This window comes from Pholcus phalangioides, unplaced genomic scaffold (genome assembly GCF_987345545.1).
Source record: "Pholcus phalangioides strain wild (caught in Gottingen) unplaced genomic scaffold, Ppha-v1.0 ptg000005l_1, whole genome shotgun sequence".
NCBI lineage: Eukaryota > Metazoa > Arthropoda > Arachnida > Araneae > Pholcidae > Pholcus > Pholcus phalangioides.
This window is the reverse complement of record NW_028301598.1, coordinates 2,126,166-2,138,244: the sequence shown is the minus strand read 5'-3', so window position 1 is coordinate 2,138,244 and position 12,079 is coordinate 2,126,166. Positions and strand designations below refer to the sequence as shown.

The window sequence follows — 12,079 nt, the reverse complement described above, 5'->3', positions numbered from 1 at the left end:
TAATATTCTGAAGAAGGGTATAAAGATGCAGATGTGTTTAATTGTGATGAGACAGGTTTATTTTTTCGCATTTTGCCCAATCAAACGCTTGCCCTCAAAGGCAAAAAATGTGAAGGAGGTAAAAAACACAAAGATCGTTTGACAGTCTGAAAAATTGAAACCGTTAGTTATTCGGAAAATCAAAAAACCCGCAGTGCTTTAAAAATGTTAAAACTCTTCCTGTGGACTGTGATGGCAACAAAAAGGCATGGATGGCATCAGAGATTTCCGAACAATGGTTGAGGAACATAGATAGAAAATTTTTAAGTGAGAAAAGAAAAGTTTTAGTTATGTTGGATAATTGCACCGCTCACATCCAAAAATAGTGGACCTTTCTGCAATAAAATTATGCTTTTTACCACCTAATTCAACAGGAATTTCACAACCACTGGATCAAGGAATTATCCTAAGTATGAAAACTCTTTACAGAAAATTACAGACCAAAAAATTTTGTGAACTTGTGGATGTTGGAATGGACGCAAAAATTTCTGTTTTAGATGCTATTGAAATGATTGATTCTGCGTGGAAGTCAGTCACGACGAAAGCATTAGGAACTGCTTTCGTCATGTTGGTTTTTGTTCCGAGTCTTTGGAAGACGATAGTTTTTCCGAAGAATCCTCTCAAATTACGTGTGGAGAAAGCATAAATAACGCTACAGGTGATTTTATAGAGGATGAATTTTTGAACGTTGACTTTGTAACTTCAGGACTTTTAGAAGACGATGATATTCTAGAATCAATCAATCAAAGAGGAAGTGCTTCATGTTCCGAAAAAATAGAATCACACACAGAAAGTTCAGATGAAAAAGTATGTGCACCATCTCGCCATGATGCACTATAAGCTGTAGATGTGATACGTCGATTCCTACGCACTCAGGAAAAAGAATAACAATCGCGGGATAAACTGAAAAGTGTAGAATTTTTGTTCCCTCTGCGGAAAGAAAAACAAACAAATATACTTGATTATTTTTGATGAGGTAAATTGTTTATATATGTTTTGATTCTATTATGAAGCAACCCCGAATTAAAATTAATGAAATAATTATTATTTTATTCAATCGAATTGTTTGAATGCACATAATTACGTACACAAAAACGATCGGACAAAAATTTAGAGCGAAACCCCGCTAACTCGACATCCGCTTAAGTCGACATGTTTGTCGATACTAAAAGCAATTCCAAACAAGATTTGAAAAAATATCATCGTAGAGGGTTTATCGTTTTATCGAGTACCGTTGTAGCGAGGTTTCACTATAATAGAAAATGCAAAAAAGAGTTGGACCATGATAATAATATTCAATGAATACTTTTCATAAAAATTATAAAGTTATTATATATATTAATTGATCTATAAAATTTGTGAAAGATCTCGTAATAACATGTGTAACAAAAATTTTATAAATTTTTCTTCTTCCTTCGCAATAGTTAGGAAATTCCTTTCCAAAGAAAGTTTGCGAGATAATAAAAACTCGAATAACATTATCAAAATTACTATAACATCTGGGATGAATAATCAACATGGGGAGAAAACTTTTATCATGTTAATAATAAGTTAAAACTTCTTTCATACCAGTAAGCACAATTGAGAAAAGGAGTAAAGAAAACTTTTACATAAAACTTCGGCCGGTTTTGCAATTCGTGCAATCTTGAATTTAAAAGGGGGAAAAAAAACTTGATTTTATTTGATTGGGATCATTGGTTGGAATATTGGATTGCATTTCTTAATTTAATAAAATAAAGAAAAAGAAGAAGATAAGAAGTCAAAAAAACGCAGGTCACAAATGAACAAGAAAAAATCGAGAGTTAAGAAGGGAAAAGAAGTCTTTTATAGGAGGTCAGCAAATCCTTCCGGCTATTTGATTGGTCCGTCACACATGTTTCCATGTAGAGGTAGTGCAGTTCCCCTTTCCCGCACATGCGCAGTCAAGCCTATCGTCTCGGTTTCGTGGCATCGGGGCATTCAGTTGGGTATCAACCTGCGCAGGGGGCATGTCTTATTAAAAAGTGTCCCTTGTTCTATATTTTATTTATTTATTTTTATTTTTTTTTTTCTCCCCCGGTTTATTTTTAGGAATTTTTGTGAATTATAATTATTTTTTGTTTGATTAGTGATAGTTTATTCGGATTTATTTCTTCTTGAAAAAGGTGATTGATTTTTTTTTTTTTTAAATAAGAGTGATTGTTTATGGAAAGTTCGTGATTGGAAATTTCTCTACTTGAAAAGTTTTGCCCAGGTGATAAGACGGTGAGTTCCATAGTGATCTTCCTTTCGAGTATTGGATATTATAAAATTCCCGTGAAAATTTTGGTCATGCAATTGTTAGAATTTTGAAAGTATTTTGCATAGTTTTTATTTTAATTATTTTCCGTGGAATATTGAGGATTTATTTTAAGGAAAATTGTATATCAAGAAAAATGTAATGATAAAAATTTTTCAAAAGAAGAAAAAGACAACACATGGCAATATAGTTGTATGCGCGGTTTAAAAAGTTACATAAGTTTTTAATTTATGATCATAATGTCTGTTTACATTAAAAAGTTTATTCACTGTCTAGTTATATTTACCTTATTGTGAATTTATACCAGCTGTTATTTACATACTTATGAATGTATACTGTCTAGTTTTATTTATATTTACCATAAATTGCTTTATTATCTGAATTTTTTGAATTGTATAATTAAAATTTATTTATTGTCTAGTTTAATACAAATTTATTATTCATAATATCAAAAAGTAATAAAAAAGTTTGATTTTTTTTCATTTGACTTTTTTTCAATTTTTTTACTGTTTTAATAGTTTTGATTGTATTTACTAGTTTTAATTACATATTTATTTATTGTTTTATTTCTGGTTTCATTTACATACCTATTCATTATTTTATTTCTAGTTTTATTTACATTTATCGGCTTTATTATTTGACCTTTTTAACAATAAGTAATTTAAAATCTATTGTGTGTGTGTTTTTGTCTAGTTCTATTTACATGTAATTTAGTTTTGTGCAAGAATTTGATTTTTTTATTCTACTCCTTTTTTTTCAATTTTTACTGTTTTAATAGTTTTTTGCTTAATCTAAAAATAATTAAATTTTTTAATTTTTTTATTAATTTTATTGCATCTTTATCGAACACATATATATATTTTTCAATTATATCAAGTTTCCTACTTCATTCAAAATTCGAATGATAAATTTATTAAAAAAACAAACAAATTAACTGTTTTTAAATCAAATATGATTTTTCTGGACAATTTTTTTTATATTTTGATAAATTGTAATAGATAAATGGAACATCAAGTTGATATGAGCACACGTAAATATCTCCTTAAATATCCGTAAATATTTCGGTTAGGGCTTTTCCGATTAATCGATTAATCGGGTTGGTTAATCGATAAATTGTTGATCGTAGTTAAAAATTTTAGTTGAGTTAATCGACTCGATCAATTCGATTTAAATTTTCATTAAATGTTTGCGAAGTAACTTGATTTTTTTGAAAAAACCGATTATACGTCATAAAAATCATATTCAATCAGAACATTTTTGGATAAGTGACCATATTTAAGAATATTTGAATCAATATTTTGATCAAATTAGATTCAATGAAGACTGATGATTTCACTTTCAAATTGAGTTTGATGGGAGTGTAGGTGTCGCTGTGAAAGTTCTATATCAAAGGAACTTCTCAAAAGACTACCAAAATTTATTGTCTCTACTATGAACAGTAGTTTTTCGTATTCTTTGGAAGCATCAGCTCATCTCCTCAAGGGCGTAGCCGGAGGGGGGGGGGACTTGGGGGTCTGGTCCCCCCCCCCGAAATGTGAGAAAATGACCGAAAAAAGGGAAAAAGATGGCCAAATCCATTGTTCTGTCACTTTGGTCCCCCCCCGAAATGAAAGTGGTCCCCCACGAACGAAATTTCTGGCTACGCCCCTGCATCTCCTCACAAGTACCATTCGAGAGGAGTTTCTAGGAAAACTAGCAAAACAGTATAATCGAAAATAGTTTCGAAATCAGTGAATAATAACCAAAAATAACCGATTTTTTTTTTCAAAAAACGACAACATCCAAATGAAAAAAATCATAGGTTTTGGCAATTATTATGTTCAGCATATCAAATTGCTTGAAGCGGGTAGCCTTAATTTTTTAACCTATTCCTCCATTTGTTTACCTCTACCGAATAGGTGAGTGAAATAAATAAAATATATTTTATATTTTTACAGCGTCCATTAATATTATTTGGTCACAAAAATATTCGATTACTCGATTATAAAAATTATGATTAACCAGTTAAAAATTTTAATCGATTCCCAGCCCTAATTTCGGGAGATTTCCTATAATTTTATGCGAGTGAAGAAAGCCTTACTATCACTTTTTATAAGTAACATGTATGAATTTATTCACATATGTAAATTAATAATTGAGGTGGTTGGTGCGCGATCTTGGCTTCCCATGCTTTCCTACGGGGAAAAATCTCCTTCCTTTTAAGGAAGGAGATTTTTAAACATTTAAAATTTTCTATTTACTCTTTGGACACTTAATATTTTTTTTCCCTCAAATTCTACGGACATTTTTATACCATTTACAAAGAGCATTTAGGATTTCAATTGTTGCATATTTTTTCTCGAATTTTAACTTCAACAATCTGCACCTTTTTCAAAAATCACGGAAATTTACCTCTACTTTGTACCATAAAATTTCTTTAAATCCTTTTAATAAGAAATCTCGTTAAAGTGTGCAACGCCGTAGTATTGAGAGACACAGTGTTTCAAGACATTAGAACAAGTCGTACTGTAAAAAATGTTTCTTATCTGACAGAAAACTGTTTTCAGAAAAGAGCATTTTAATGGAAAACATTATCATATATGTATATTGCCTGCCAGCGCAGTTTACACTAAAATATTTTGAAATTATTTCTATGGTACAGGTAGAACAAAAACTTGAACGCAGTTAGACACAGAAAATTTCATAGTATTTGAAAATTGAAAAATTCGAAAATGTGTTTTTTGGAAAATATGCCTGCACACCAACCCCCTAAAAATAAGTTAATTACTTATAAATTACCCAAATTTTTAAGAAGAAGACAAAATTACATTCTCTTGATTGTCAGAAGAAAAAATTTTTAAATTGCCCTTCATTGCCCAAAAGTACTATGCAATTGCATAATGTTTCTTAAAAGGTGGTTTTTAAGAGGTGTCCTACCTTTTAACATGATAAATATAGATATAAGATATTAAAAATATTATGTTTCCATTGATTTATTTCAAATTTTTAGCACATGTATTTCATTATGTATGCTATTCTATGCCATTACAAAATTTTACATATCTTTCATTCTTAACTTTTCACAAATTGTAAAAAAAAACGCATTAAAAAAACAGCTTGCGCGCAAGATAAAATAACACGATATCAATAAAACTGAACACAAATTGATTCACAATAAAGCAAATTGTTCAGTTAAAAATACGACGAAAAAGATTTGAGATCCATTCATATAAGTACTAAAATTAGAAAAAATTTTTAAAATTGTTTCAAGTTTTTAAAAAAAATGTATTTATTGATGTTACTTTATTTTGTCATGCGAGCAAGCTGTTTTTTAATGCGTTTTTTTTTGAAAATTTATGAAAAATTAAGCATCAAAATTACGTGAAATTTTGTGATGGCATAGGATAGCACATACAATCAAATATATGTGGTAAAAATTTGAAATAAATCAATGAGTAAATAACATTTTCAATAATATTTCACATAAGAAAGTTTTTATCTCCTACCTTTTATATGTCAAAAGGAGGTAGGAGAGCCCTTAATGAGTTCCGATCGGTATTTATGAGTTCTTATCATATTTAGCAATTAATTAATTTATTCATTATTTTAATTCCATTGAATAATTTTAGTATAGATTTTTGTGACAAATCAATCCCATTTCTACAAAATATCGTATTATGAACTGAATTTTTGTAGAACTGAAGGGGAAAAAGGAAGAAATCACGATATATGCGCATATATGTATATTATAATCTCGACGATCTATTTAGTATTCTTTTCGCATGATACGTTTAATGCATAATTGTCGGCTTCATTCATTATAATATTATCTCAACCCACCCGTTGAATATATATGTGAAAAGTAGGGCAATGGTATTATACCAATTTAATTTATTCGGATGAAGAAAAAAGATAAAACGTATCACCATTCGAAATATCTTTCATTTTAATCTCCGCAGAATTTTTTGGATAATTTTTGTTTTGCGTATAGAACTTGTAATTACGTAACTTCAGGTAATGGCTATAAAAACGTGATATTTAAGGGTAAAAAATGAATACCAGTCATGCTAGGACCTCAAACAAAACGATCGAATTACAAAAAATTATATTACTGTACATACTGGGTGATTCAAAACTCAACGTACAAACTTTTAGGAGAAGGTAGAAAACACAAAAACAAAATAGAATCAGTTAGGAATGTATGACCGGAAACCCCAACCTGATCAACTGGAGGATAAACGAAGATGCAGAAACGACAAGCCAATAAAGGGTGGAAAAACTCTTTATTTAGCTTTACTTTAGTACGAGGACAGTACGTGTACACGTTAAGTTTCACAACAAGTGCTCCAAGTTCTTACCATCCACAAGTTATGTACGCTTCACAACGGCGACGTAATGATTGTCGAACCGTTTCGAAAATACCCGACATTTCGTGGACTTTTGCAGCTACGACGGAGATTCTTGCGACGTGGATGGTAAGAACTTTGAGCACTTGTTGTGAAACTTAACGTGTACATGTACTACTACTTCACCAAACACCAACTCTGACCATATTGCTGTATTGGAATTTACTGCCATTAGTGAGACGGGTTGGATGTGAAGGCGCTGTCTAACGGTGGTCGCCTCGAGTTCGTTAGGGAAAAAATCTTATCTATATCTTCCTTTGGGTTCGAACCCGGGACCATGATAACAACCTTCACGATGGTAGACGAGCCATGCTTACCACCATGCCACTCGGGCCGTGTACACGTACTGTCCTCGTGTAAAGTATCGCCAAATAAAGTTTTTCTCCACCCGTTATTTATTGGCTGGTAATTTCTGCATCTTCGTTTATCCTACTCTGTTCAGGTTGGGGGGTTTCTGATCATACATTCCTATGTGATTCTGTTTTGTTTTTGTGTTTTCTACCTCCCCTAAAAGTTTGTACGTTGAGTTTTGAATCACCCTCTATATCAGGGATTCCCAAACGGTGTGCCCCGACACCCTAGGGTGCCGCGAGATGTTATGGAGATACATAAAAAATATTATGGTCCACTTAAGGTCTTAAAATAAATTAAGTCGAATTAATTACTCTCATCACAAGTTTCACATTAATGATTAATCGAACAAAACTCTATTGATGTATTTTTACTATGATTTATGTTGTAGTAAACTATTCTGTATTCAAGGAAGGGTGCCCCAAGTTTTTTATAGTATTCCCAAGGGTGCCGCGAACTTCAAAAAGTTGGGAAACACTGTTCTATATGGTAACAATGACTCTAAATTTTTTTTATATTTTTAATTCATTTTATTCATTGTTCGATACCAGATTACTCACTGGTTCAAGAATCGAACCTTGGCAATAGTTCATACAAAAATAATAACATTAGATAAGGGACCTTAACGTGCTCCGGGGGAAAAAGTATTGTTGATTAAATTCACACAAGAATATTAACGATGGTTCAAGAATAATTTTCTTAGCAATATTTTGAAGCAAAACCTTAATAATGGTCTACGAAAAAAAAATTTTGTCAATGATTCAAGGCAAAAAATTTAGCGATAGAAAAAAACTACAACGATGAAAGAAAAAACCGTAATGATATTTTAAGTGAAAATAAAAGTCTTAGTGACAGTTCAAACATATATATATAAACTTCAACAATGGTTCAATGAAATTTTTTGGTAGAAGCTCAAACGGAAACCACAATAATGATTCAATAAGAAAAAAGTGCGGTAACCTGTTAACAATGCGTTAAGACTTTATGTAGCAACGATGGTTCAAAAATAAATCTCTCGATAAAAAGTTCAAGAAATAAATTCTTAACAACAATTTGAAGAAGAAAGTGTCAGCAACAATGAGTTGCAGGCAACAGTCTTAGCAAAAATGAGTTAAAGACAGCAGTTTTAGTAACAATGAGTTGAAGATGAAGGTCTCAGCAACAATTAGTTAAGGACTAAAGGATCAGTAACAATTATTTCAGAACTAAAGTGCTCGTAATAATGAATTGAAGGATAGTTTCAGCAACAATGAGTTGAAGGAGAGTCTCAGCAACAATGAGTTGAAGGCTAGTCTCAGCAACAATGAGTTGAAGGATAGTCTCAGTAACAATGACTTGAAGGATAGTATCAGCAACAATGAGTTAATGATCCAAGTATCAGTAACAATTAATTGAAGACGAAAGTTACAGCAACAATTAATTAGAAACAAAGTCTCCAGCAACAAATATTTAAAAACGAAAGTCTCACAACAGTGACTTAGAAGGGAAATTTTGAGCAACAGTGACTTAGAAGGGAAATTTTGAGCAACAGTGAGTTAGAAATGAAAACTTCAACAACAATTATTTAATGAAAAAGTCTCAACAACAATTATTTAATGAAAAAGTCTCAACAACAATTATTTAATGAAAAGTCTCAACAACAATTCTTTAATGAAAAAAGTCTCTACGACATTATTATCTAAGCAACAATGTGTTGAAGGAAACAGTCTTAGCAACAATACTTTAAAGACGGAAGTCACAGCAACAACAGTTTTAAAACGGAAGTCTCAGCAACAATAGTTTTAAGACGGAAGTTTCAGCTCTTATTAGTTAAAAACGAAACTCTCAGCAACAAGAGTTAAAAACTAAAGTTTCAGCAGAAATTATTTTACGACAAATGTCTCAACAATAACGAATTAAAGACAAAAATACCGATAATTATAAGTAGTTAATATCGATAATTATAAGTAGTTAATATCGATAATTATAAGTAGTTAATATCGGTAATTATAAGTGGTTAATATCGGTAATTATAAGTAGTTAATATCGATAATCATAAGATATAGGTGGGTCTCGGCAAACTTATGAAATTCCGATAAAAATGGAAAAGCAATTTTCAATCGAGATTTCAATGAAGGGATTTTTTTCCCTCACGGGAAGGGGAAATAGCAAAGTCTATTCAGATTTCTCTCCACGAATATCATTGTCACGATCATTGTTAAAACAGTCAAGCATTACGCTTCGTGTCCTTCCACAAAATAACGGTGGTTACAATGAACAAAAGCCAAAGGCGTGGCTGTGCTAATAATGGCAAGCTGGAACGGTTCAGTTAACCGGAAGCTCTTCTTTTTTAGCCACAACCATTCATGGTTGGTTTAATGCAGTTAGTTGAAACCTTGAAGAATATTATGTACGTACGAATGTTCCAGCGTATTTTTCCATTATACCATTAAAAAGGAAGATTAAGTTAACACACAGATAGTTTTTAGATATTGTTTATCCGCAAGGCTAAGCCTTAACGAGACATCGGAATACTTTGGAATCACTGCCAGGATATTTTGGATGGTAATGGTAAAAAGAATTATACGTGTCCAAGGTCTACGAGGTATAATTTGTGAAGGTGGCGCCATCTACGAAAACATCGCGCTAAACATCATGGATTACGAAGCTGGGTTTTGTTTGTAACAGTGGTTCCCACCTTTTTTTGTCATATGGCCACATTAAAGTCTTGAGATATTCCGAGGCAGCGTTTCTCAACCTATGGTCCGCGGACTACGTGGCGATTGTATATGTCATAGTTTTGAAACTTTTCGTTCCATCGCCCCCTTATTCAGAAATTTTTTTCTCTCATCGCCCCCGATTCAAGTGAACCCCTTCTATCGCCCCCCTGGGCCATTCCAGCTCCCACAGAGGGCGATAATGCCCACTTTAAGAAACACTGGTACTGGTGGTCCGCAGACAGACATAATAAAATTATTCATCAGTTGTCATTGATATTAGTAATATATCAATGCGAGTTGTGAAATAAAATTATACCTTCATAGTTAGGTTCACCATGCATCATCGACGTGAATGCAGGAAACTGCGATCCTGTGATATCATTAAATTTTGCAAAAAGTTGCTATTTATCGATTTAAATGTTAAGCTGTTATTCTTCAGCTAAGTATGAGCCCCAGAACATTCCTCTGTCTCGGGGCTCCTGATGCTGTTAAGACGGCAATGCCCTTCAGCTACTCAAATTTCCCTTTGAGCTCCAAAAATATGTGAATTTTCTCAATCTCCAACTTTTCTTCTCGGTTCCCAAAACTGACATACTTCTGAGCGCATAAAATCAGGAACTTCTCCACATAGCTGTGAAAAGCTGCAACCTCTCCATGCTCGAGTTTCCAAAATCTCCGACGACTTCTCTTTGCTCGTGAAAAATTTCCACGTTTCTAAGACTACAAAATTTGTAACCCGAAATGTCTTTTCTTAGATTCCAGAATTTACAATTTCTTCACCCACGACCTTCCAAAATCTGCGATTTTTTCAGTCCTGAACATCCAAAATTTTCAGCTTCTTCAGCATATATATACAAGTATATATTGAACTTACAAAATCTCCGACTTCTCCTCTCAGTTCCTAAAATTTTCGTCTTTTTTGAGCTCTCGAAACTTGCAACTTTTTTCCCCTGGACGTCCAAACACTCCAACGTATCTCCAAGCTTCCAAAATTTGCATCCTCCTAAGCTCACAAAATCTGGAACTTGTTGACTGAATTATTATAATCTGCAACTAGATACTTTTTGTCATCCGGAGCAAGCACGCTTTTACTGTCACCGTGTAGTGCAAAAAGAGCAGTTACAGGGTGAATTAGGTGCACCCACTAGTCACTTGTCTCCTCCCTGGTTGTGGCCCCCATCATCTCCTCAGTTCCTGAAATTTTCACCCTTTCTGAGCTCACAAAAAAAAATTTGAAATTTCTATACTCTGAGCTCGCGAAATATGAAACTTCTTTACTGAGCTCACAAAATCCATGCTGTTTTCCCACAATGTCAAGACGGGTCCGCACACTCCACGCATCCACAAGATGAAACACCTCACTAAACTTTAGCCAGAAATTGACCTTTGTTATAAAATTTTTGTTGACTAAAAATTCACTCAAGAAAACCAATTCAATATGGCCGTCTTAACGCATTGGTCCACTCGGGCACGGCGGGAGGGGGCTCATGAAAATGAGATCTGATTGAAAATTTCCAGAGTAAGCATGCACATTAGTAGGCAGGCAATCCTAGCCGGGTGGGGGGGGGGGGGGGGGGGCTCGGAAAAATCATTTTCCCGGAGGGGGCACACGATGCTCTTACGACGGCTTGCCCATAGACAGAGGCATATTTAAGGGGGAACTAAATGGGCTTTTACAGAGGGAGATAAATTTGATTAATACCTAGTCAAGAAATTAGACTACTATAGCGTGGCAGAAGTATAAATTCATCTCTGCTGCTGGATACGGATGCGGTGAAGGAGATTCTGGATAAGACAGGGGACCACGGGAAGAAAATGTGTTTCAAAGAGAGGCCACGGGCGAAGAAAGGTTGCGAAACACCGGCTTAAAGAATGGCTCCGTGCACTAAATACGACATCGTGATCCATTCACCAACCGGGAGTCATAGGTCACCGATTAGTCGCAATCACTACTCTCGATCACTGTCGCTGCCACTGCATTAGCAGAACTTTATTGTGCTTTTCTTTGTTTGCTTTACTACTGGCATGCTTTTGTTCAGCATCAGGTGGAACTGTATCAGGACATAACCATAACCGGTCAGTCAGTCTCCGATGGAATCAATGTGTCTTTACTTGATGGTGGCTTAATATTTTTTGATCGGTTCACTGCCCCACAGAATATGGCTTTTTTTTTCTTCTTCTTTCAACATGATCATGATTCAAGAATAGATGAGTTTGACACGCTAACCTTGAGAGGGAGAGACTTTCACACGCAAATACACACACATTAAGGATGGAAAAAAAAAACAACAACCGAGCCATCATCTTGTCTTCCAAGGAGAAGAAGA

The 12,079-nt window shown here is 33.6% G+C and overlaps 1 protein-coding gene across 2 annotated transcripts in view; it reads left to right on the top strand.

The window, feature by feature from the left end:
- The first annotated feature begins 1,996 nt into the window (after positions 1 to 1,996).
- Positions 1,997 to 12,079, top strand: part of LOC149085707 (uncharacterized) — a 79,802-nt gene continuing 69,719 nt past the window's right edge. For both annotated transcript variants that reach the window (XM_089232088.1, XM_089232089.1), the window contains exon 1: positions 1,997 to 2,283. The gene's annotated coding sequence lies outside the window, so the exon portion shown is untranslated. The remainder of the gene's footprint in view (positions 2,284 to 12,079) is intronic.